We start from the raw sequence: 23,746 nt of genomic DNA, 5'->3' as shown, positions 1-23,746 counted from the left end.
GAATTTCTAGAAATGAAAAATGTGATATTTGATAATAAAAACATAATAAAGGCAACTCTAACTAAGTTTCTGAGTGAATAAAGGTGACCAGTCCTTGGTCTCTCTGCCTATCAAAGTAAAGAAGAAATACTCTCCTAAAGAAAAAAGTAACATCATTCAGAAATTCCATAATGTTTAATTCACAGGCTCTGGTGTTCACTCAAAAGTTATCAAGAATGCAGGAAATGAATGTTATGAACAAAACCCATGAGAAAAAAATTACAAGACTCGTAAGTGACTGAGACCTTGAAGTTGTCAGTTAGGGACTGTATAATAACTATCAATAACATCTTCAAAAAATTCTTAAAGATAAAAATAACATCAATAAATGGAAAATTTTACTAGAAGACTGGAATCTCAAAAAAAGAAAAAGGAGAAGAAATTTTATAACTAAAAACACAGTATTGGATACTAAATCTCAGTTGATGAATTTAAAGCAGATTAAATGGAGAGAAGAGAGTTCAACAACTAAAAGATGGGTCAATGGAAGTACCTGCACTAAAACTCAGAGAAAGAGGGATAAAAAATAGAGAAAAGAATAAAACTACAAACAAGACACAGTGACAAAAACTAACATATATGTAATTGGAGACTTAGAAAGAGAAAAGAGAAATGAGGCAGAAAAAGATATTTGCAGAGATAATGGCTAAACATTTTTGTCAAACTTATGAGACATATGGGTCCACATAATCAAAATATCTAAGGACAACAGGCAGGATAAATATGAAAAAATAATACATGGGAATACCATAGGAGCACTGCCAAAAAGAACTCAGAGAGAAAAATCTTTATACAGGATCTACAGCTGACTATTCAACAGAAATGATGGAAGATATAGGGCTATGGAATTGTACATATAAATTGCTGGAGAAAAATAACTGCAGAATTAGAATTGTGCAACCAACAAAAATGACCTGCACAAATTAAAATAAATATATGTACAGATAAACATAGAAACATAGAGAACATAAAAAATTTACTACCAGTAGAAATACACAAAAAGAAATACTAAGAAGAGGTTTCTTTTGGTAAAAGAAATATGAACTGAAATGAGAGAACAACAGAAAGGAATAAAGAATTTCAAAAAGGTCATAAATGTGATGAAATATAAATTTATATCTCTGATACAATAAAAGATAGTAATATTAATAATATATATTGTGTGTGTATATATATATATATGGTAATAAATGTTGAATTTTTAAAGTACAATCAAGAATTAAATAAGTGGTCATGTATGGGTAAGTGAGAATTAATACACTGGAGGACAGGAGAAGGAAATTACTCAGAAGGTATCCCAGAAAAATAAATAGATGGAGAGTATAAAATAGAGATTGAAAGATTAAAGAATATAGTAAAATAATGAAGACTGAGAATCTTTACATTCTCTCACCAAAGCTAGGAGAATATTAATATTTATTACTTCAATATAGTAAACTTGAGCACAGAAACAAGAAGTGTGATAGGAAAAAGTGTTAAACACATTTGTGGATATATAGATAAATTGTTATTTATTTTAATTTATTTTAATTATTACTTATAAAATTAGTCACTTGTGAGTTAGGAAATGATATGGAAATAACATACCAAACAAAATACCTTTGAAGATGAAGAAATGATCAGTTAAACATTAAATTTTTCTTAGTAAAAATGATAATTAATTTAATGATAAAATTAACATAAAATGATTGATTGTATACACTAAGTAAACATTTTCATTTTTTATATAAATAGAACACAAAACTTCCAAATTAACAAGAAGGGGGAAATGAATAAATAAATCCAATTTAGCATAATGGGAAATAATAAAAGTAGACCCCCAAAAAAGAAGAAAAAAATACATGGTAAATGAAAAATTTAACATAATTTGGCAGAAATTATCCCAAATATGGTAGTAATTAAAATTAATGTAAAATAATAAATTGCCTTATTTAAGATACATATTATCAGGGAGAAACAAAATAAAATATTTCAGTATTCTGTTTAATGATGAGGAAATAGTAAAATTAAAAGATATGTACACAGAAGATACTAACCAATAAAAGATAATAGTACTAATGCTAACCAATAAAAACAATAATATTAAAAAATTAAAAATAAGGTAATTTCTTAATAATAAAAAGAGCAATTCACCAAAAAACTATAAAAATGCTTATATTATATGCACATTTAAAACAGACTCAGAATATATACTGACAAAATAAATACAAGGAAAATAAAGGAACAAATCCACCATCATAATTGGTAAATTTACCAAGATATCCTGAAAATGGACAGAGCAAGCAAATAAAATTAGTTATAATAAAAGAAAAATTGAATAACAGAAAATATAAAACTTGATCAAATAAATATCCATAGAACTCTGCACTCAATGATCTGAAAATTCTCATTCACTCTTTAAATATATTCAACTTTTGAAAGCTTAATATGCAATGAATTCAAAAAAGATTTAAAAGGTCAAACATTTTTATATCAGGCTATTTTCCATCAACAAAAACTACCATTAGAAAGGAACACAAAACAATAACCAACCAAAGCATTTAGAAATTAAAATCAGGTCTTAATAATTTACATTTCAAAGAAGAAATTATAATATAAATTAGAAATAATTCAAACAATAATAGTGAAAACACATTAAGGTATACCAACATAATATTTAGCAGGAACGTTATTAACTTACATTCGTATACTACAAAAGGATATAGAGTGAACATTAATCAACTCAAAAAGTTAGAAAAATAGGGTAATAGCAAAGTTCAAAGAAGGTGATTTTGAAAAATGAGTATAAATATAAATTAAATATAAAACATCAAGAAAAACAACATGAACAAAACCAGTCTTTTCATTAAAAGATTAATAAACTATATAACCATTTAAATGGCTGGTAAAGAAAACATGCATATTTAAATAATATTTTGATTGTAAAGTGAAATATAACTAGAGATTTTTTTAAACCACACAAAAATAAAACTTATGCCCTCTTAAATGCCATTGTAACCTTCACACCAAAGCCAAAAAACAGTGAAAAACGTGATAACAAAATAATACCTAGTTTAATAGCTTTTTAATACACCCCATATTGTTCTAAGCACTTTACTTTTATAAACTCATTTAATACTGACATCAACACAGATATAAATACTCTAATCTCCATTTTACATATGAGACAACTGAATCAGAGTGTTTGAATAATTTGCCCAAGGTCTCATACCTGGAAAAGTGAGGAAAGAAAATGCATAGCCTAATCACACTTGTAGTATATATTCTTGCATATATTATTATAAAATATATTTTATTTACAATACTGTAATATGTTAATATTTTATATATCCTAATGTACTGATATTTTATATATGTATATATATATTCCCAAATAAAATGTTTGCAAATAAAATCTAGCAAGATACATGGTAATCTTGAGATGGAGAAGAATCTCTTGAATGAGAAAAACAAATTTTATATATATATATATATATATATATATATAAAAATCATAGAGGAAATAATTAATCTGGCTCTACTATAATTTGTAACTTTTTCATGACAAGAAAGAACATAACTAAAATTAAAATATAGGCTATATATTAATAAAATTTATTTTCAGACCAAAAATAATTGCATCTAGAAAATATTAAAAGCTTTACAACTTTAAAACAAATATAAGCAATTTATACATGAAAAAATCTTACAAATATAAACAGATGCTCAACCTCACTCACCAGAGTAATGCAAAGTAAAACAACAATAAATAATATTTTATTCACAAATTGGCAAGAGGTGTGAGAGTTTAAATCAATGCTGGTAGGCATGTATGTGAGCAAACCCACTTTGGAATAAAGTAAAAAATGACCAAAACCCATGACCTAGCAATTCTACTTCTAGGAATTCATTCTGGATTGATGGTTTTTGAAACTTTGTTGTTGTGTTTCCATTAAAACAATTGTAAAATCCTATGTACATATTTATAATTTTTATGATGTTTACACTATTGTAAAAAAAGTCATTTCTGTTGTATTATAAATATTAAATTTCTGAAATTAAATTGTTACACTCATTTTTAAATAAGTTTAATGAAATTCAATTATCATATGATATCCACCATCATCCACAATAAAATGCATGGAAAACCTCTCTAGTTCTCAGAAATGTTTTACTGTTTCTTTTAATCCTTGAATTTATATTTCTATTCCACGTCCCCCTAAGAAATTTATGCTAATTATTTATTTGTTGGAAATTAATCACCCCATCATATAGTACCACAAAATATATAGATGGTAAAAATTTTAAATATTCTGTACTTGTAAGGGTCTAGGTGATAAATTTACAGTAACCAGTAATCTTTAGACAAAATGATGACAATATTCAATAAAACAGAAAATGCTAATTTACCTCCAATATATTATCCTGGCATTGTTCTGTCAGAAAATAATATGGAAACTTTTATTTCCTATTTCTTTAAGTACATTCTTTTATTTATTTATTTATTTTGGTGTGGACCATTTTTAAAGTCTTTATTGAATTTGTCACAATATTGCTTCTGTTTTATGTTTTTGTTTTTGGGGGCCATGAGGCTTGTGGGATCTTAGCTCCCCAACCAGAGATCAAACCGACACCCCCTGCACTGGAAGGTAAAATCCCAACCACTGGACCACCAGGGAAGTCCCTCCTGTTTCTTGATATTACAGAGGATGTACAGATGAGACACACATCAAGATGTGATTCTCAGGACTTTCCTGGTGGTCCAGTGGTTAAGACTCTGTGTTTCTACTGCAGGGGGCATGGATTCAATCCCTGGTTGGGAAAGTAAGATCCCACATGCTGCATGGCACAGCAGTGGGGTGGGGTATATGATTCTCATTGCCACATATGGAGAAAATAATGGGAGACACTCACAGAAAAAGTGATTCTTCAGAGCATTCTTTTTATAAATTATACTTCTAAATTAAAGATAGGATAAATGTAGGTAAATAGATGAATAGATAGATAGACAGATAGATGATATACAAACAGAAACAGACATAGGTAGACAGGGTTCAAAACCTTGCCATATGTTTTTTGCTGTGATGGTTTAAGGTTCTATACAATCTTTACTAATTTTTATTGACACAGTCAGCTGTGTTTGCATGGGAAGGCCCCAGCAGCATTGTATTCCTAACAATAATATGATGGATAGAATGAGTAAGATTATTAAATATTGATCATCATGACTATTCTCTCTCTTACTTCAGGGACATCCAACACCCTCTTTCTAATTTTGCCTTTTGCATGAGACAGTGGAAGACCCTAGTATTTCAAAGTGTTCCTTTGTTTGTTTCTCTAGAGGATTTAAATTGTAGTCATACCACAGGTACAACTGAGGATTGGAAAGAGTTACACCCTTATTTGTAAAATGGGGGAAAGAAAGTTGGAAGGGGAGCTAAGAAATCAGGAGAAGAATAAAATAGGTACAAAGAATAGTAAGGGTATATAGAAAATAAGCAGCAGATTTAAATATAGCAATACAAAATTACATTAAATATAAAAGATCTAATCTCTAAGTAAAAGACAGGGATTGTCATATCACATAAAAGAGCAATACAGTTGACCCTTGAACAACACCATTTTGAACTGCCCAGGTCCACTTTTACATGGAGTTTTTCACTAAATATAGTACTTGTATTTTCATTTTACTGATTTTTAACTAAGTACGGGGAAAGTTTGTGTTTGATTAGAGATCATAATATGTGGAATCAAAAGAACTAGGATATGAGTTCTGATTCTAACCAGACTGTTTCAGCATCCTGCCCTTAGGTGAGTCATTCATCAGTTTCTTTGTTTTTGTGCCAGAGATAGCAGTGCTTGGATTTTCAACTGCATGGTGGGGTGGAAGTGTGGGTGTATGGCACCCTTCATCCACACTTTTGTTCAAGGATCAGTTGTACTCAAATATTTATTCTACACAAGAAATCTACTGTAAATATGACATATAATTTAAAATTAAAAGTATGGTAAATAGATATCATGTCAACGTTAAGCATAAGAGAGTAGCCTGGCTATATTAATAGCAAACAAAATACATTTGGAAAACTAAATATTAACAGCAATAAAAAAGAAATTTTTAGGGCTTCCCTGGTAGCGCAGTGGTTGGGAGCCCACCTGCCAATGTGGGGGACATGGGTTCGTGCCCCGGTCCGGGAGGGTCCCACATGCCATGGAGCAGCTGGGCCCATGGGCCATGGCCACTGAGCCTGCGTGTCCGGAGCCTGTGCTCTGCAACGAGAGAGGCCACAACAGTGAGAGGCCCGCATACCGCAAAAAAAAAAAAAAAAAAAAAAAAAAAAAAAAACATTTTTACAAAGATAAAAAGGACAACTAATCAAGAAGACAAAACAACCATAAACAGTAGGCACCCAATAACAGCTTTGAAAAATCCATGAAGCCCTGACAGACAGAACTCAAGTGAGATATAAAGAAGTCTTTAAGTTTGTGAATTTCAATAGTCATCTTTCAGTAACAAACAGAACAAGTAGATAAAAAGCAGCAATGACCCCATTAATCAACTTGGCATAATTGATAATCATAGGATATTCCACTCATTAACATTTGTATACACATTCTTTACATATAAATGATATACTAGACTGCCAAAATTTAACTCAGTAAAGTTAAAGAAATTAAAATCATATAGATTATGTTCTTTGATTCCAAAAATTTTAATTTAAAAAGTGATAACAGAAAGATCCAGCCCTGTTCTCTGCTCTTGTCTGTTATCCACCTCCCCATCTCTCTCTCTTCTTTATCAGGAGGGACACGCTCACCTCTGAGCCTTGGTCCAGCCCCTTAGTCTCAGTATACCAGCATCCACAGGACACCCCATCTCCCTCTGTCTTTGCTTAAGTGTCACCTTCTCCATGAGCATTTTTCTGGCCCCTACTTTACAATGGAATCCTGCCCTCCCTTGACACTCCCTGCTTTGTTTTCTGGACCCCTGAACCCTCTGATGTACTATCCAGTTATACTCTCCGTCTGACCTCTGTTTCTGTCCACAGTAGAAAATATGCTCCATGGATGCAAGTGCATAGACTTGCCAAGGTCTTTGTCCAAAGTGGGTGCTCGCTAAGTTGTTGTTGCTGTCCCTGATCAGGGTGGGGGTGAGGGTAGGGAAAGACACCTTTACAGGTTTGCTGGAGAGGTGAAATGCTATCTAAAATTCATCCACCAGAATGAGACGTTCACGTCCAACAGCAAGAACACTTTCACTCACCAGGTTAAGCAAACCATTTTCACAAGGGTAAAAATGTTGGCACAGCGTTTTATCCCACAGTCATGGAGGTTTGGTGTGAAATGTACACATGCCTTGGTGATGGGTCCAAAGTGGCCGGTGTGTCTTCCCAGTGAATTTTCTGTGGAGGTGGACCATGTGATCCCACACTCACTGCCCTAATCCCTGTCTCCTGAGCCCACAGCCTGGAACCAGGTACAGCTCTGGGGTTGGTGCTGCTGATATGCTGTAAAATACATTATACATTCCACAAGGATTTCAGTGATTTAACTTTCAGAAGCCTGGAACATGTAACAACTTGCATCTAAAGAAAGAAATGATACACCTTCTAAATTATTTGGGTGAATTTTGTCATTAAAAAATATCTTTTAAAACAATTGCCAAGATTTAAATACATTTATATGTAGGACTTTTATTGTTCAAACTGTGTAACAAGTTTGACTTTTTAAATCTCATTTTATTCTATGATCTCCTCTACTTCCTAGTCTTTGTTAATTTAATCGTATTTTATACTCTACCTGTTGATATATGATATTTTTTTCAAGAATTATTGTTGGCACTTGCTTTAATTGTGAATTCATAGTGGTCATAATCACTTGTGTTTAGCCATTTATTCTTTACAATAATAATATTATTATATATTATTATGTTATTATATAAATTTATTTTTATTATTCTGTTCTTAAGTTTGCAATTTTGATTCTTTTTACAGTTAACTGGAGTATGCTTTCAAAGAATTTTTTCTCCAATAATTACATAGAATTTTCTAATTCTTTACATACTTGAGAATATATATTACTTTTATATTTGAGTCATGACTCCAGCAAGTACAGATTTCTTAAGAAAAAAAGTCCTTTATTGTTCACTTTTGTTCAGTTTTTAGACTGTCTTTACCCTCTTTCCCAAGGCCCTGGATTCATAACACCCTTGTCTTCTGTTATTATCTGGGGAGGTGTCTGAGACCAGCCTGGTTTGGGCTTTACTTTTAATTTTCTCTGGAAGTTCATAGGATTTTTTCCTCTATACTTGAAAATATAAAACAGCAGAAAATGATTAGGCCTAAACATATTACTTTTCCTTTTGACACAATTATTCTGAAGATAGAAAACTTTTTTTCAGTCCAGGAAATTTTTCTAGATACTTTATTGATTATTGATGTTAATGTTCTCAATACTGATATGCTGGTAACGTACTCTGCTTTGTCAAGTGTGATTTCTAATAGTCACAACTACCCCCATTGTAGAAATCCTTGCTCTTTCCTTGTCATCTATTGTTTCTCAAGTCTTTGGAGTTTTTCCCTCGATATCCTGGAAGAATTTTAAGTTTATCCTTGACATCGTTGATTCAACATTCTGTCCTAGAAGCTCTCTTCTTTACGCTTTGAATAAGAATTTAATTATATTATTAATTGGGGGTTTCCTTCATTTTTTTCTCCTTTAATTTAGATTCTCTAATATACATTGTTCACCAGGCCTCTCTCCTCCTGTTGCATCCTGCTCTCTACCATAGCGACTATAGCTTTTGCCCACTCCCAAAGGAAATGGGAAAATCAGGGGAAAGGACTCTAACATGTCCTTCTGCTACCTGCAACAAACCAATTTTAGAGGTGGCTGTTTCTCTCCAATGTTGTGAGAATCCTGCCTGCCCACTGTAGGGAGCACATGTTGACATCTTATTGGGTTTGTTCCTCTTTCAACATCAGTAGGTAGATTGAAGCCTGTCTTCTGCTCACCTGCAGGGGGTGTGCTGCACACTCTGCCCCTCTGTCCACTGGACGGGCTCCACACTTCACATATAACTAAGAACCTAAACCAGTTTCAGTGCCTTAAAGGTGTTCTCTCCCCTGGGGACCCTGATGGCTTGAAGTGAAACCTATTCCTATTCCAACGTGCTTTTCTTACAACCCTGGAGAATCATGTACGTGTACACATAGTACACAGAGAACCACGCCTTCCTCTGCCCCACCCCCACCCAACGGTGTGCAAGGCAAGGCTGATCGCATCCTGTATACACACCTGCTGTGCTGGTCTTGGGGGGCGGGGGGTGGAGAGCAGGACCCAGACTGCTCCAGGACACAGTCCTGGGAGAAAAGAGGTGTGGGCAGCCACCTGTCTTCTGGGCAGGGCCATGTCCAGGAATCAGGTTTCAGAGGAGGTGTTTGGATAAGCACATCCCTCCAGGCTGCTCTGGGCAAGAAGGTGAGATCTTTGTTTGGGACAGGATGTCACAAATCCATCAAATCCATGCAGCTAATGACACAAGAATGGAAATCCATGCAGAATGGATTTACAGTCTCCCTTTGTTTTAACTGTCTCCTTCTGTATCATCTGGATGACTTCAGTGGCATTTTAGAAAAGAGAACATCAGGCTCTGATAGATAAACACCAAATTTACTCAACTTCTTTCTTATTATTATTATTTTTTATTTTTTCCTAATAGCAGCAAAAACTTTTGGAGGAGACTGTATTTGATTAAATAGATCAACCCATCATTTCCCAGGTTACTACCCTGACTTTATTTCTTGTGAATAAAACAACCAGAAAAAAATTGAAATCATTATTGCCAATGCACAAAGATGGAAATGCATTTTCTAATCAAATGTGCTGCAACTTTGGAGAATTGCTTTTTACTGTTTAACCCCTGGATGCAGCACCACCTTCCCTCCCATCAGTTACCCCACTCCCAGCACACCTGCTGACCAACTGTCCCCTTTCTTGATGGTGCACCAGCCAAGGCCACCCACCACTAAGACCCTTAATCTCTCCAAGACACAGTCCACCAACAGGATTTCTGTCTTCTTATAAGAGTGTCCTAAGAATCAAAAATAAACTCATGATGCCAGATCACACATACTGTTTTGTTGTTTTGTTTTGTTTTGGAAGTCCATGTATTACTTCCAAGTATGCAAATATGTTGGATTTCTGATAATCCAGGACTTTGTGTTGGTACAAATAAGAACATCTCCCACTTGAAGCCCACAGTTTGGCAGCAGAGGCTGCTGAGAACCTGGTGTTCCAATGATAAAGCAGAGCATGTGCCCTGACAGCCACTCTCATAGCAGGAACTTCTGAAATTTTAATTTTCCCTTTAAAATTATTGACTCAAGGGCTTCCCTGGTGGCACAGTGGTTGAGAGTCTGCCTGCCAATGCAGGGGACACGGGTTCATGCCCCGGTCTGGGAAGATCCTACATGCCGCGGAGCGGCTAGGCCCGTGAGCCACGGCCGCTGAGCCTGCGTGTCCGGAGCCTGTGCTCCGCAACGGGAGAGGCCTGCGTACCGCAAAAATAAATAAATAAAATAAAATAAAATAAAATCATTTACTCATTGTTTTAATCTCCTTTGCTTAATTTTCTCTTGGAAATCCAGAACCATCCTATGTTAAAATACATCTCCTTGAAGCCTCAGTTGTGGAGTGTTTGGCTATTAGTGTGGAGCAAGAGGAAATTTCTATCCAACTGTAAAAAATTATATATGTACATATATGAACAAGATTTTCACAAAATTGCTTACACTACTTTAATTTGTGTAATATCTATGTGCAGAAGTTAAGTCATAATTCTATATGTATATATTTAAGGGAATAGTATTGAATCCTTCTTATAAACTAATTGTTGTAAACCAAAATATTTATTTTAAAAATATGATTCTCAAGATATATATGTACAGTGAAGTGTATTCTGTAGAAATCAACAAGTGAAAATTTACCCCCCCAAAATATATAGTAATTATAAATATTTATCTACTTATTGAGATAATAAAATGTATGACTTCATTTATCAGCAATGTATGTACATATGTATGTATTTATTATTTAGCCAAGTCAAACATCATAACAACTTTTGAAACTATTTTTTGGTAATTTATTATAATTCCAGACTTGTTTCCCCAATGTGACCAGATGATTTTGCTGTTAATGTAGAGGCAACCACATAGCTCCACATTCCCGGTGTGGCTAGGCATCTGTTTCCCCCGTGGTCACCATGTTTGGTCGAGGCCCAAGTAAAACCTAGCACTTGGTGCCTTTTTCCAAAAGCGACATCCTGGTTTGGGGAGGAATCTCTTTGAGTTAGATTATATGCGTGGATGACCCCATCTTTGCCCTTCCCTGTATGCATGGCCTGCAAGTCCTTCATGAAGAAGTGGAGTTCATTTCACTGCTCCTGGATTCTGAGTTCAGCGTGTGGGTTGCTTCAGCTGATGGGATGTAGGTGTAATAGATGCAGAGGCTTGCAAAGCACCAGGGGTGTAGGGGTGGGGATTTTGGCTTCCTCTTTGCTCCCTGCAGTAAGGACACTACCAGTCTGGCCAGCTGGAGGATGACACACATGTAGCAGAGCTGAATCACCCACGTCCCAGCCAGACCATCCTAGATCAGCCTGCTGGTGGGCAAGCACAGCCCCAAAATTGCAAAACCACCTAACCACGTGCCCCTGACCACCGATGCCCATGTCAGTGAGGTCAGCATTCCCTAGGCTAGTCTGACTCAGGACCAAGTCGGTGTTTGCCTGTCTGCCCCGAGAGTCTGTAGGCTATGTAGCACCATCGTGTAGAGATGACTGGTACATCCCCTCCCCCAGCTGCAGAGTCCTGGGGAGACTGTCTGTCACTCTGCGACGGCACACAAGTCAGGTCCCCAGATGCTCTCCTCGCAAGGACTTGAGTCCTGGGTGGAGTCTGCAAGGGCAGTAAATGCAGTCGGGCTGTCTCTCACAGGAACCAGCCCCAGTGATGCTGTTTGTGAGCAGCTGCTCCCTGAGAGTCAGCCTCTGCCCCAGATCCTACCCTTCAAGATGGGGTCTTCCATGAGACAACTGCTTCTTTTCTAGCAGGTCCTCTGTAGGCTTTCGTGGCCACTGTCTGTTCATTTGCTAACACCACAAGAAATCTGAGTGTGGCTTCTGTGTCATGTATGGTTCTAAGACCTGGGGACACAGGATGAGTGGGAGTGAGAAGAGGTCAGGTCTCCACAGAAGAAAGTCAGAAGCAGGTAGGAATCTCACCCAGTGCCTGAGATTGAACATTAACCCCACCGCAGTAGATAACTCTGGAAAAATTACTTCTTCCTTCTTAATCTCAGTGTTCTCATTGGGAAAGTGGGGTTGATAACAGTACTGATTTTAGAAAATTGCCTGAGGACTCAATGAGAAAATATATGCAAACCACTCAGCATGATGCCCAGTTATCATAACTTCTCCTTCTCTTCCTGCAGACTAAGGGAGAAGAAAGCAATTCAACAAGCAGCTATATTTTATCGTAAGGATGAGGGTAGCGGGCTTATCACTGGGACCAAGAAAACATGTGGCATAAGGCGTCTATCCTGTTTTGGAGATCTAGGAAGATGTCAGGGAAGAAGTGGCATCCATCCCAGAAACCAAAGGATAGTGTGCGCATTAGTGAGGGCAAAGTGTGGGGAGGAGCAAAAACTGTTTCTGCCAGACATATTCAAAAGTGGGGGGAGATTGAACCTGGAAGAACAGAATGAAATTTGGCTGCTTCCTGGCGGGTTGGAGAGTCACAGGTCAGGCAGAGGGGGCAGTGGGGACATTAAGGGGCAGAGTTAGCCAGAGGAAATGTCACAAAGAGTCTTGGGGACCTGTTATGGTCAGGATTCTGTGCTTAGTAAAAAGAGAAACATGGGGAAGGGTGACATAACTAGACATGATGCTGAGCATGACGGCTCTGTCACAGTGGAGCAGGCATTGGAGGCCAGTGAAGCATGAGAGAGAAAGGCAAGTGGAAGTCTGGTATGGGGACCCAAGTAAACTGGGATGGACTCCTTGACTGGGATAGCGCTGTGGAGATGGAGGAAAACGGACAGCATGGGGACACACTACTATGGACTTGTGGTGATAGGCTGAATGGGGTGCTATAGAAAGAGAGGGTTATGGTTTGAAAGGCCAGTTAGGAAAAGGAGAAACAGCACATTGACGGTGGGGTGGGGAGGGGATTGTGAGTCGGGCTTTGGACTCTGACTCTGTGATGCTCTTGTGGGGCATCTAAGAAGGAGTGGCAGGAGGCAGCTGGATCTGTGGGTTTGGAGCTCAGAAGGAGCCTGCACTGGTTGTGGAGAACCTGGGTCCTTGGGCTGCAGATAGAGTCAGGATCCATGAAGCGGGGGCAAAACTATGGGAGAATCCAAGGGTGATGAGGGCTGGGCAGACCGTCTGACCCACATGCCCCACACTGATCACTGGGCAGCTCTCCCCTCCCCTGCAGGGGGACTCCCCTCTTCCTTCCTGTGCCCGCAGTGGGTTTGGGAAATGGTCTGTGAGCTTGTGAAACTTGTGCGCAGAGCAGATGTCCTTCAAGAGCAGCCTGAGGGCTTCCCATGTAACGTGCAGGACAGTCACCTTTCAGTGCTGTGATCCCTGTACATCTGTGCATAAAATGTTCACATTTGCTTTCTGACTCTTGGTCATGCTCTCTACCGGTGAATCTGTTAGTGCTATGGGTTTCCAGTAAAGTGAAATTGTATTGTGATGTTTCTATATTGCTTAGGAGAAACATAGGTTAAGAGAAGAGCGAGCATATTCTCACAGTGTTTGCAGGACTGATGGAAGAAGATCACCTGCAGAAGGTTCTCGTGCCTAAAGTGATCTGAATTCATTCTCTCTCTGCAAATGGCGACTGACTCGAGCCGATGCCGTAACTATTTATTGAACCACTTCTGTCTCCATCTCTGCTGCTGATGCTCGGGAGACTGGAGCCACACATCCGATGACATCTATAAAAGATAAGAAATCTATCCATCACCGCGTCTGTAATCCTCAGTCTATATTGAGTGAAGGCAAGGTTGTGTTCCATAAGATAAATCTCAAAAGCTAAAAAAAAAAAAAAAAATTATCATCAAAAGCTTAGCTTCTGAAAGCCTCACTCTTGAAAATATGGTTCTATCAACTCTGCATTAATGTAATCATTCTATGTATAGAGGGTACACACACACACACACACACACACAATATCTAGCAGCTTATTTATTCCAAATACAGTGGCTTTTTAATTTTAAAATCTTTATCATAGCTAATATTTTTCAAGTCCTGATTTTGTGCCAGACTTGAGAAATGCCTTCTGTACTTTGACGCATTTAACAGTCAATTCTTTTTTTTTTTTTTTTTTCAGTACGCAGGCCTCTCACTGTTGTGGCCTCTCCCGTTGTGGAGCACAGGCTCCGGACGCGCAGGCTCAGCGGCCATGGCTCACAGACCCAGCCACTCCACGGCATGTGGGATCTTCCCGGACCGGGGCACGAACCCGTGTCCCCTGCATTGGTGGACTCTCAACCACTGCGCCACCAGGGAAGCCCAACTGTCAGATATTTTGGGTGTGGGTGTTCACATTTCACAGATGAGGAGGAGTTAAGAAACGTACCCAGAGTCACATGAATTATCTCAGGAGTGATGGAACAGCCAGCATTTCATCTTGGGAACACCGTAAGTTTCTCAAACCCAGAACATCTGAAACCAATCCTATACCCCTCCCCAGAGGAGAGAAGAGGTCCATACCCCCAACCTCCTTATTCAAATGATAGATACCCCACCACTCAGCCAGAGAGAGAGGAAAGCCTTGGCACCAGCCAGAATTTACACATCTTTTGGGTCCCAGCAGGTCCCAAGCCTGGGTCCAGAGGACAATCCACAGTCACCCCTTAATTCCATGGCTCCATCAAGAGTGATTGAGTGGAATCCATTGCTCTCTTAGTGACAGGTCATGCTGTAGGGAGAACGACCAGCCCATCAATTCCATTACACACTTCCAGCCCATTTGCAACGTACAGACAGTACAGCACCTAAACGATCATCACCAATGGAAAGAGAAGCAAAGCCTAATTCTGAACCTGAACATAGATCGTAAGCTCCCCCCCTCCTCTCCTCTTCATCTTACTAATGCAGAAAATGTGCTTCAATTAATCAAAGCTATTTATTACAGGACGACTTGATTCCAGGCCACCTGGGCAGAGGTTCCCACTGACCTGCAGGGACTGGGTTCCCTGAGTTAACATGGAGACTGCATGTCAGCAGGTCCAGGCTGTATCAACTTGGTGGCCAGGTGTGCTGGGCCCTCAGGACAGATCTGCTCTCCCAGGGAAAACTCCTGCATGTCTCTCCAGGTGAAGACAGTCTGATCCCCTCACTCTCTGCCCCCAGTCATCCTCCTGGCTGTCTTTGTCCTTTTGCAGCCACTACAAGTTCCATGCTACCCACCACAGACCAGGGTCCAGGCAAGCTGTCCACACTGGGTACCTCTCCACCTGCGTGCACACAACACCCTGTGGGCAAAGAGTGGCTGGCAGACTCTGCTATTAAAGATGGCCATGAGATCAGACTCACATCATCTCAAAATAAAATCTTGTTACATTTATCCATGAAGGGTAAGAGTTCTTATGTACTTTGGATATAATTCCAACTGTTGTAAACTTTTGGGTAGTAGATTTCAAAAACTTAATTTTCAAAGTTGTGTACCTATTTGTGCAAAGCAAATTTCTCCTTAATAACAATCAATAATCTGAAAAACTCATCACCAGTCTGTGAAAATAAAGTATGGGTAGGCATTTCAAGCAAGAAACTTGATTTTAAAAATATGTTTGTTGAAAATAACAACAGGAGAGCTTCAAGATGGTGAAGGAGTAAGACATGGAGATCACCTTCCTCCCCACAAATACATCAGAAATACATCTACACGTGGAATAACTCCTACAGAGCAACTACTGAACGCTGGCAGAAGACCTCAGACTTCCCAAAAGGCAAGAAACTCCCCACGTGCCTGGGTAGGGCAAAAGAAAAAAGGAAAAACAGAGAAAAAAGAATAGGGATGTGACCCACACCTCGGGGATGGAGCTGTGAAGGAGGAAATGTTTCCACACACTAGGAAGCCCCTTCACTAGCAGAGACTGGGGGTGGCGGGGGTGGGGCAGGTGGAAGCTTCAGAGGCACGGAGGAGAGCACAGCAAAATTGTTTCAGAGGACAAAGTGGAGAGATTCTCACCCAGTGGATCGCTGCTGACCAGCACTCACCAGCCCTAGAGGCTTGTCTGCTCACCCACCAGGACAGGTGGGGGCTGCGAGCTGAAGCTCAGCCTTTGGACGTCAGACCCCAGGGAGAGGACTGGGGTTGGCTGCGTGAACACACCCTGAAGGGAGCTAATGTGCCACAGCTAGCTGGGAGGGAGTCCGGAAAAAAGTCTGGACCTGCTGAAGAGGCAAGAGACCATTGTTTCAGGATACGCGAGGAGAGGGAGTTCAGAGCACTGCCTAAATGAGCTCCAGAGAAGGGCGTGAGCCACGGCTATCACTGCAGACACCAGAGATGGGCATGAGATGCTAAGGCTGCTGCTGCAGCCACCAAGAAGCCTGTGGGCAAGCAGAGGTCACTCTCCACGCCTCCCCTCCAGGGGGCCTGTGCAGCCCACCACTGCCTGGGTCCCACGATCCAGGGACAACTTCCCCGGGAGAATACACAGCACACCTCACACTATTGCAATGTCACGCCAGCCTCTGCCGCTGCAGGCTCGCCCCACATTCCGTTCCCCTCCCTCTCCCCGGCCTGAGGGAGGCAGAGCCCCCTCATCAGCGCCTCCTTTAACCCCATATTCTCTGAGCGAAGAACAGATGCCCTCAGTCCACCTACATGCAGAGGTAGGGCCAAATCCAAAGCTGAACCCCAGGAAATGTGCCAACATATAAGACAAAGAGGAATCTCTCCCAGTAGCCTCAGTAGCAGCAGATTAAATCTCTAACAATCAGCTTGATGTACCTGCATCGGTGGGATACCTTAATAGACAATGAATCATCCCAAATTTGAGGTGGTGGACTTTGTGTGAATTTCTCTGTATAGTGTTGCTTTTACCATTTGTCTTAGGGTTCTGTCTGTCCGTTTTTTTTTTGGGGGGGGATAGTTTTTTTAGTGCTTGTTAACATTAGTGGATTTGTTTTTTGGTTTGGTTGCTCTCTTCTTTCTTTCTTTTATTACTTTTTAATTTTTCTTTATTTTTTGTTTTATATTTTAATAACTTTTTGATTTAATTTAATTTCGTTCTTTCTCTCTCTCTTTATTTATTTATTTATTTATTTATTTTTGCGTTACGTGGGGCTCTCATTGTTGTGGCCTCTCCCATTGCAGAGCACAGGCTGTGACATGCAGGCTCAGTGGCCATGGCTCACAGGCCCAGCCACTCCACGGCATGTGGGATCTTCCCAGACCGGGGCACGAAACCGTGTCCCCTGCATCGGCAGGTGGACTCTCAACCACTGCACCACCAGGGAAGCCCTTTCTCTCTTTTTTTCTCCCATTTCTTCTGAACCATGTGGCTGACAGTGTCTTGGTGCTCTGGCTGGATGTCAGTCCTGTGCCTGTGAGGTGGGAGAGCTGAGTTCAGGACATTGGCCCATCAGAGACCTCCTGGGTCCACATAGTATCAAACAACAAAAGCTCTCCTAGAGATCTCCATCTCACTTCTAAGACCCAGCTCCACTCAATGACTAGAAAGCTCCAGTGCTGGACACCCATGCCAAAAATTAGCAAGACAGGAACACAACCTCATCCATTAGCACAGAGGCTGCCTAAAATCATAATAAGGTCACAGACACCCCAAAACACACCACTGGACGTGGTCTTCCCCACTAGAGAGACAAGATCCAGCCTCATCCACCAGAACACAGGCACCAGTCCCCTCCACCAGGAAGCCTACAAAAACCACTGAAACAACCTTAGCTACTGGGGACAGACACCAAAAACAACGGGAAATATGAACCTGCAGCCTGGGAAAAGGAGACACAAAACACAGTAAGTTAAATAAAATGAGAAGTCAGAGAAACACACAGAAGATGAAGGAGCAAGGTAAAAAACCACCAGACCAAACAAATTAAGAGGAAATAGGCAGTCTACCTGAAAGCAAATTCAGAGAAATTATAGTAAAGATGACCCAAAATCTTGGAAATAGAATGGAGAAAGTACAATAAACGTTTAACAAGGACCTAGAAGAACTAAAGAGCAAACAAACACTGATGAACAACACAATAAATGAAATTAAAAGTTCTCTAGAAGGAATCAATAGCAGAATAACTGAGGGAGAAGAACGGATAAGTGGCCTGGAAGATAAAATAATGGAAATAATAATCACAGAGCAGAATAAAGAAAAATGAATGAAAAGAATTGAGGAAAGTCTCAGAGACCTCTGGGACAACATTAAACGTGCCAATATTCAAGTTATAGGGGTCCCAGAAGAAGAGAAAAAGAAAGGGACTGAGAAAATATTTGAAGAGATTATAGTTGAAAACTTCCCTAATATGCGAAAGGAAATAGTCAATCAAGTCCAGGAAGCGCAGAGAGTCCCATACAGGATAAATCCAAGGAGAAACAAGTCAAGACACATATTAATCAAATTATCAAAAATTAAATACAAAGAAAAAATATTAAAAGCAGCAAGGGAAAAGCAACAAATAACATACAAGGGAATCCCGATAAGATTAACAGCTGATCTTTCAGCAGAAACTCTGCAAGTCAGAAGGGAGTGGCAGAACATATTTAAAGTGATGAAAGGGAAAAATTTACAAGCAAGATTACTCTACCTAGCAAGGGTCTCATTCAGATTTGATGGAGAAATTAAAACCTTTACAGACAGGCAAAAGCTGAGAGAGTTCAGCACCACCAAACCAGCTTTACAACAAATGCTAAAAGAACTTCTCTAGGCAAGAAACACAAGAGAAGGAAAAGACCTACAATAACGAACCCAAAGCAATTAAGAAAATGGTTATAGGAACATACATATCGATAATTACCTTAAATGTAAATGGATTAAATGATCCAACCAAAAGACACAGACTGGCTGAATTGATACAAAAACAAGACCCATGTATATGCTGTCTACAAGGGACCCACTTCAGACCTAGGGAAACATACAGACTGAAAGCGAGGGGATGGAAAAGGATATTCCATACAAAGGGAAAACAAAAGAAAGCTGGAGTAGCAATTCTCATGTCAGACAAAATAGATGTTAAAATAAAGCCTATTACAAGAGGCAAAGAAGGACACTACATAATAATCAAGGGATCAAAACAAGAAGAAGATATAACAATTGTAAATGTTTATGCACCCAACATAGGAGCACCTCAATACATAAGGCAAATGGTAACAGCCATAAAAAGGGAAATCAACAGTAACACAATCATAGTAGGGGACTTTAATACCCCACTTTTACCAATGGACAGATCATCCAAAACGCAAATAAATAAGGAAACACAAGCTTTAAATGATACATTAAACAAAATGGACTTAATTGATATTTATCAGACAGTCCATCCAAAAACTACTGAATACACTTTCTTCCAAGTGCTGATGGAACATTCTCCAGGATAGATCATATCTTGGGTCACAAATCAAGCCTTGGTAAATTTAGGAAAATTGAAATCGTATCCAGTATCTTTTAGGACAACAACACTATGAGACAAGATATCAATTACAGGAAAAAATCTGTAAAATATACAAACACATGAAGGCTAAACACTACACTATTAAATAACCAAGAGATCACTGAAGAAATCAAAAAGGAAATTTTAAAAAATATACCTGGAAACAAATGACAGTGAAAACACGATGACCCAAAACCTATGGGATGCATCAAAAGCAGTTCTAAGAGGGAAGTTTATAGCAATGCAATCCTACCTCAAAAAATAAGAAACATCTCAAATAAACAACCTAACCTTACACCTAAAGCAATTAGAGACAGAGAACAACAACAACAACAACAAAAAAAAACCAAAGTTAGCAGAAGGAAAGAAATCAGCAAGATCACAGTAGAAATAAATGAAAAAGAAATGAAGGAAACAATAACAAAGATGACTAAAACTAAAAGCTGATTCTTTGAGAAGATAAACAAAATTGATAAAGCATTAGCCAGACTCATCAAGAAAAAAAGGGAGAAGACTCAGATCAATAGAATTAGAAATGAAAAAGGAGAAGGAACAACTCACACTGCAGAAATACAAAGGATCAAGAGAGATTACTACAAGCAACTCTATGACAATAAAATGGACAACCTGGAAGAAATGGAAAAATTCTTAGAAAAGCACAACCTTCTGAGACTGAACCAGAAAGAAATAGAAAATATAAACAGACAAATCACAAGCACTGAAATTGAGACTGTGATTTAAAATCTTCCAACAAACAAAAGCCCAGGACCAGATGGCTTGACAGGCGAATTCTATCAAACATTTAGAGAAAAGCTAACACCTATCGTTCTCAAACTCTTCCAAAATATAGCAGGAACATTCCCAAACTCATTCTATGAGGCCACCACCACACTGATAGCAAAACCAGACAAAATGTCACAAAGAAAGAAAACTACAGGCCAATATCACTGATGAACATAGATGCAAAAATCCTCAACAAAACACTAGCAAACAGAATCCAACAGCACATTAAAAGGATCATACACCATGATCAAGTGGAGTTTATCCCAAGAATGCAAGTATTCTTCAATATATGCAAATCAATCAATGTGATAAAGCATATTAACAAGTTGAAGGAGAAAAAACATATGATTATCTAAATAGATGCAGAGAAAGCTTTTGACAAAATTCAACACCAATTTATGATAAAAAAAACCCTCCAGAGGGCTTTCCTGGTGGCGCAGTGGTTGAGAGTCCACCTGCCGATGCAGGGGACACGGGTTTGTGCCCTGATCCGGGAAGATCCCACATGCCGCGGAGCGGCTAGGCCCGTGAGCCATGGCCGCTGAGCCTGCGCGTCCGGAGCCTGTGCTCCGCAACGGGAGAGGCCACAACAGTGAGAGGCCCGCGTACCGCAAAAAAAAAAAAAAAAAAAAAAACCCTCCAGAAAGCAGGCGTAGAGGGAACTTTCCTCAACATAATAAAGGCCATATATGACAAACCTACAGCCAACATCGTCCTCAATGGTGAAAAACTGAAACCATGTCCTCTAAGTTCAGGAACAAGAGAAGGTTGTCCACTCTCACCACTATTATTCAGCATAGTTTTGGAAGTTTTAGCCACACACTGCAATCAGAGGAGAAAAAGAAATAAAAGGAATCAAATCGGAAAAGAAGAAATAAAGCTGTCACTGTTTGCAGATGACACGACACTATACATAGAGAATCCTAAAGATGCTACCAGAAAACTATTAGAGATAATCAATGAATTTGATAAAGTATCAGGATACAAAATCAATGCACAGAAATCTCTTGCATTCCTATACACTAATGATGAAAAATCTGAAAGAGAAATTAAGGAAACACTCTCATTTACCACTGCAACAAGATGAATAAAATACCTAGGAATAAACCTACCTAAGGAGACAAAAGACCTGTATGCAGAAAACTATAAGACACTGATGAAAGAAATTAAAGATGATACAAACAGATGGAGAGATATACCATGTTGTTGGATTGTAAGAATCAACATTGGGAAAATGACTATGCTACCCAAAGTAATCTACAGATTCAATGCAATACCTATCAAACTACCAATGGCATTTTTCACAGAACTAGAACAAAAACTTTCACAATTCGTATGGAAAAGCAAAAGACCCCGAATAGCCAAAGCAATCTTGAGACAGAAAAACGGAGCTGGAACAATCAGGCTCCTGGACTTCAGGCTATACTACAAAGGTATAGTAATCAAGACATTATGGTACTGGCACAAAACAGAAATATAGATCAATGGAACAGGATAGAAAGGCCAGAGATAAACCCACGCACCTATGGTCAACTAAGCTATGATAAAGGAAGCAAGAATATACAATGAAGAAAACACAGTCTCTTCAATAAGTGGTGCTGGGAAAACTGGACAGCTACAAGTAAAAGAATGAAAGTAGAACACGACCTAACACCATACACAAAAATAAACTCAAAATGGATTAAAGACCTAAACGTAAGTTCAGACACTATTAAACTCTTAGAGGAAAACATAGGCAGAACACTATGACATAAATCACAGTAAGGTCCTTTTTGACCCACCTCCTAGAGAAATGGAAATAAAAACAAAAATAAACACATAGGACCTAATGAAACTTCAAAGCTTTTGCACAGCAAAGGAAACCATAAACAAGACCAAAAGACTACCCTCAGAATGGGAGAAAATATTTGCAAATGAAGCAACTGACAAAGGATTAATCTCCAAAATTTACAAGCAGCTCATGCATCTCAATATCAAAAAAACAAACAACCCAATCCAAAATTGGGCCGAAGACCTAAATAGACATTTCTCCAAAGAAGATATACAGATTCCCAACAAACACATGAAAGGATGCTGAACGTCACTAATCATTAGAGAAATGCAAATCAAAAGTACAGTGAGGTATCACCTCACACCAGTCAGAATGGCCGTCATCAAAAAATCTACAAATAATAAATGCTGGAGAGGGTGTGGAGAAAAGGGAAACCTCTTTCACTGTTGGTGGGAATGTAAACTGATACAACCACTATGGAGAACAGTATGGAGGTTCCTTAAGAAAACTAACAATAGAAGTACTGTACGACCCAGCAATCCCACTACTGGGCATATACCCTGAGTAAACCATAATTCAGAGAGTCATGTACCACAATATTCATTGCAGATCTATTTACAATAGCCAGGACATGGAAGCCACCTATGTGTCCATTGACAGATTAATGGATAAAGAAGATGTGGCACATATATACAATAGAATATTATTCAGCCATAAAATAAACGAAATTGAGTTATTTATAGTGAGGTGGATGGACCTACAGACTGTCATACAGAGTAGAGTAAGTCAGAAAGAGAAAAACAAATACCATATGCTAACACATATATATGGCATCAAAAAAAAAAACGGTTCTGAAGAACCTAGGGGCAGGACAGGAATAAAGACGCAGATGTAGAGAATGGACTTGAGGACACAGGGAGGGGGAAGGGTAAACTGGGACAAAGTGAGAGAGTGGCATGGACATATATACACTACCAAATATAAAATAGATAGCTAGTGGGAAGCAGCCGCATAGCACAGGGAGATCAGCTCGGTGCTTTGTGACCACCTAGAAGGGTGGGATAAGGAGGATGGGAGGGAGACACAAGAGGGAGGAGATATGGGGATATATGTATATGTGTAGCTGATTCACTTTGTTATAAAGCAGAAACTAACACCCCGTTGTAAAGCAATTATACTCCAATGAAGATGTTAAGAAACAAAAAGTCAAACCCATAGAAACAGAGTAGAAAAGTGGTTGTCAGGGGCTAGGGAGGTTGGGGGAGGGACGAAAGATTGACAGGTGCCCAGCTCCTAGTTCTATGCCTCAAGAAAAGACTTTCCCAGCCTTTCTGCATTGACGTGAGCCTTTTCTTCCTCTCAGAGAAATGATGAGGGTTTTTGTTCTCCGTGATGGAAAAGGAGGCATTCCCTGTTGGGGTGAATGTCTTAGGTTTGGGTTCCATCAAAAACAGAGCCTGAGCCAGGGACCTGGGTGAGGTCATTTG

Source organism: Mesoplodon bidens, assembly GCF_964165515.1.
Source record: "Mesoplodon bidens genome assembly, chromosome: 4".
In the NCBI taxonomy this organism is placed as follows: domain Eukaryota; kingdom Metazoa; phylum Chordata; class Mammalia; order Artiodactyla; family Ziphiidae; genus Mesoplodon; species Mesoplodon bidens.
This window is presented reverse-complemented; position numbering follows the sequence as displayed.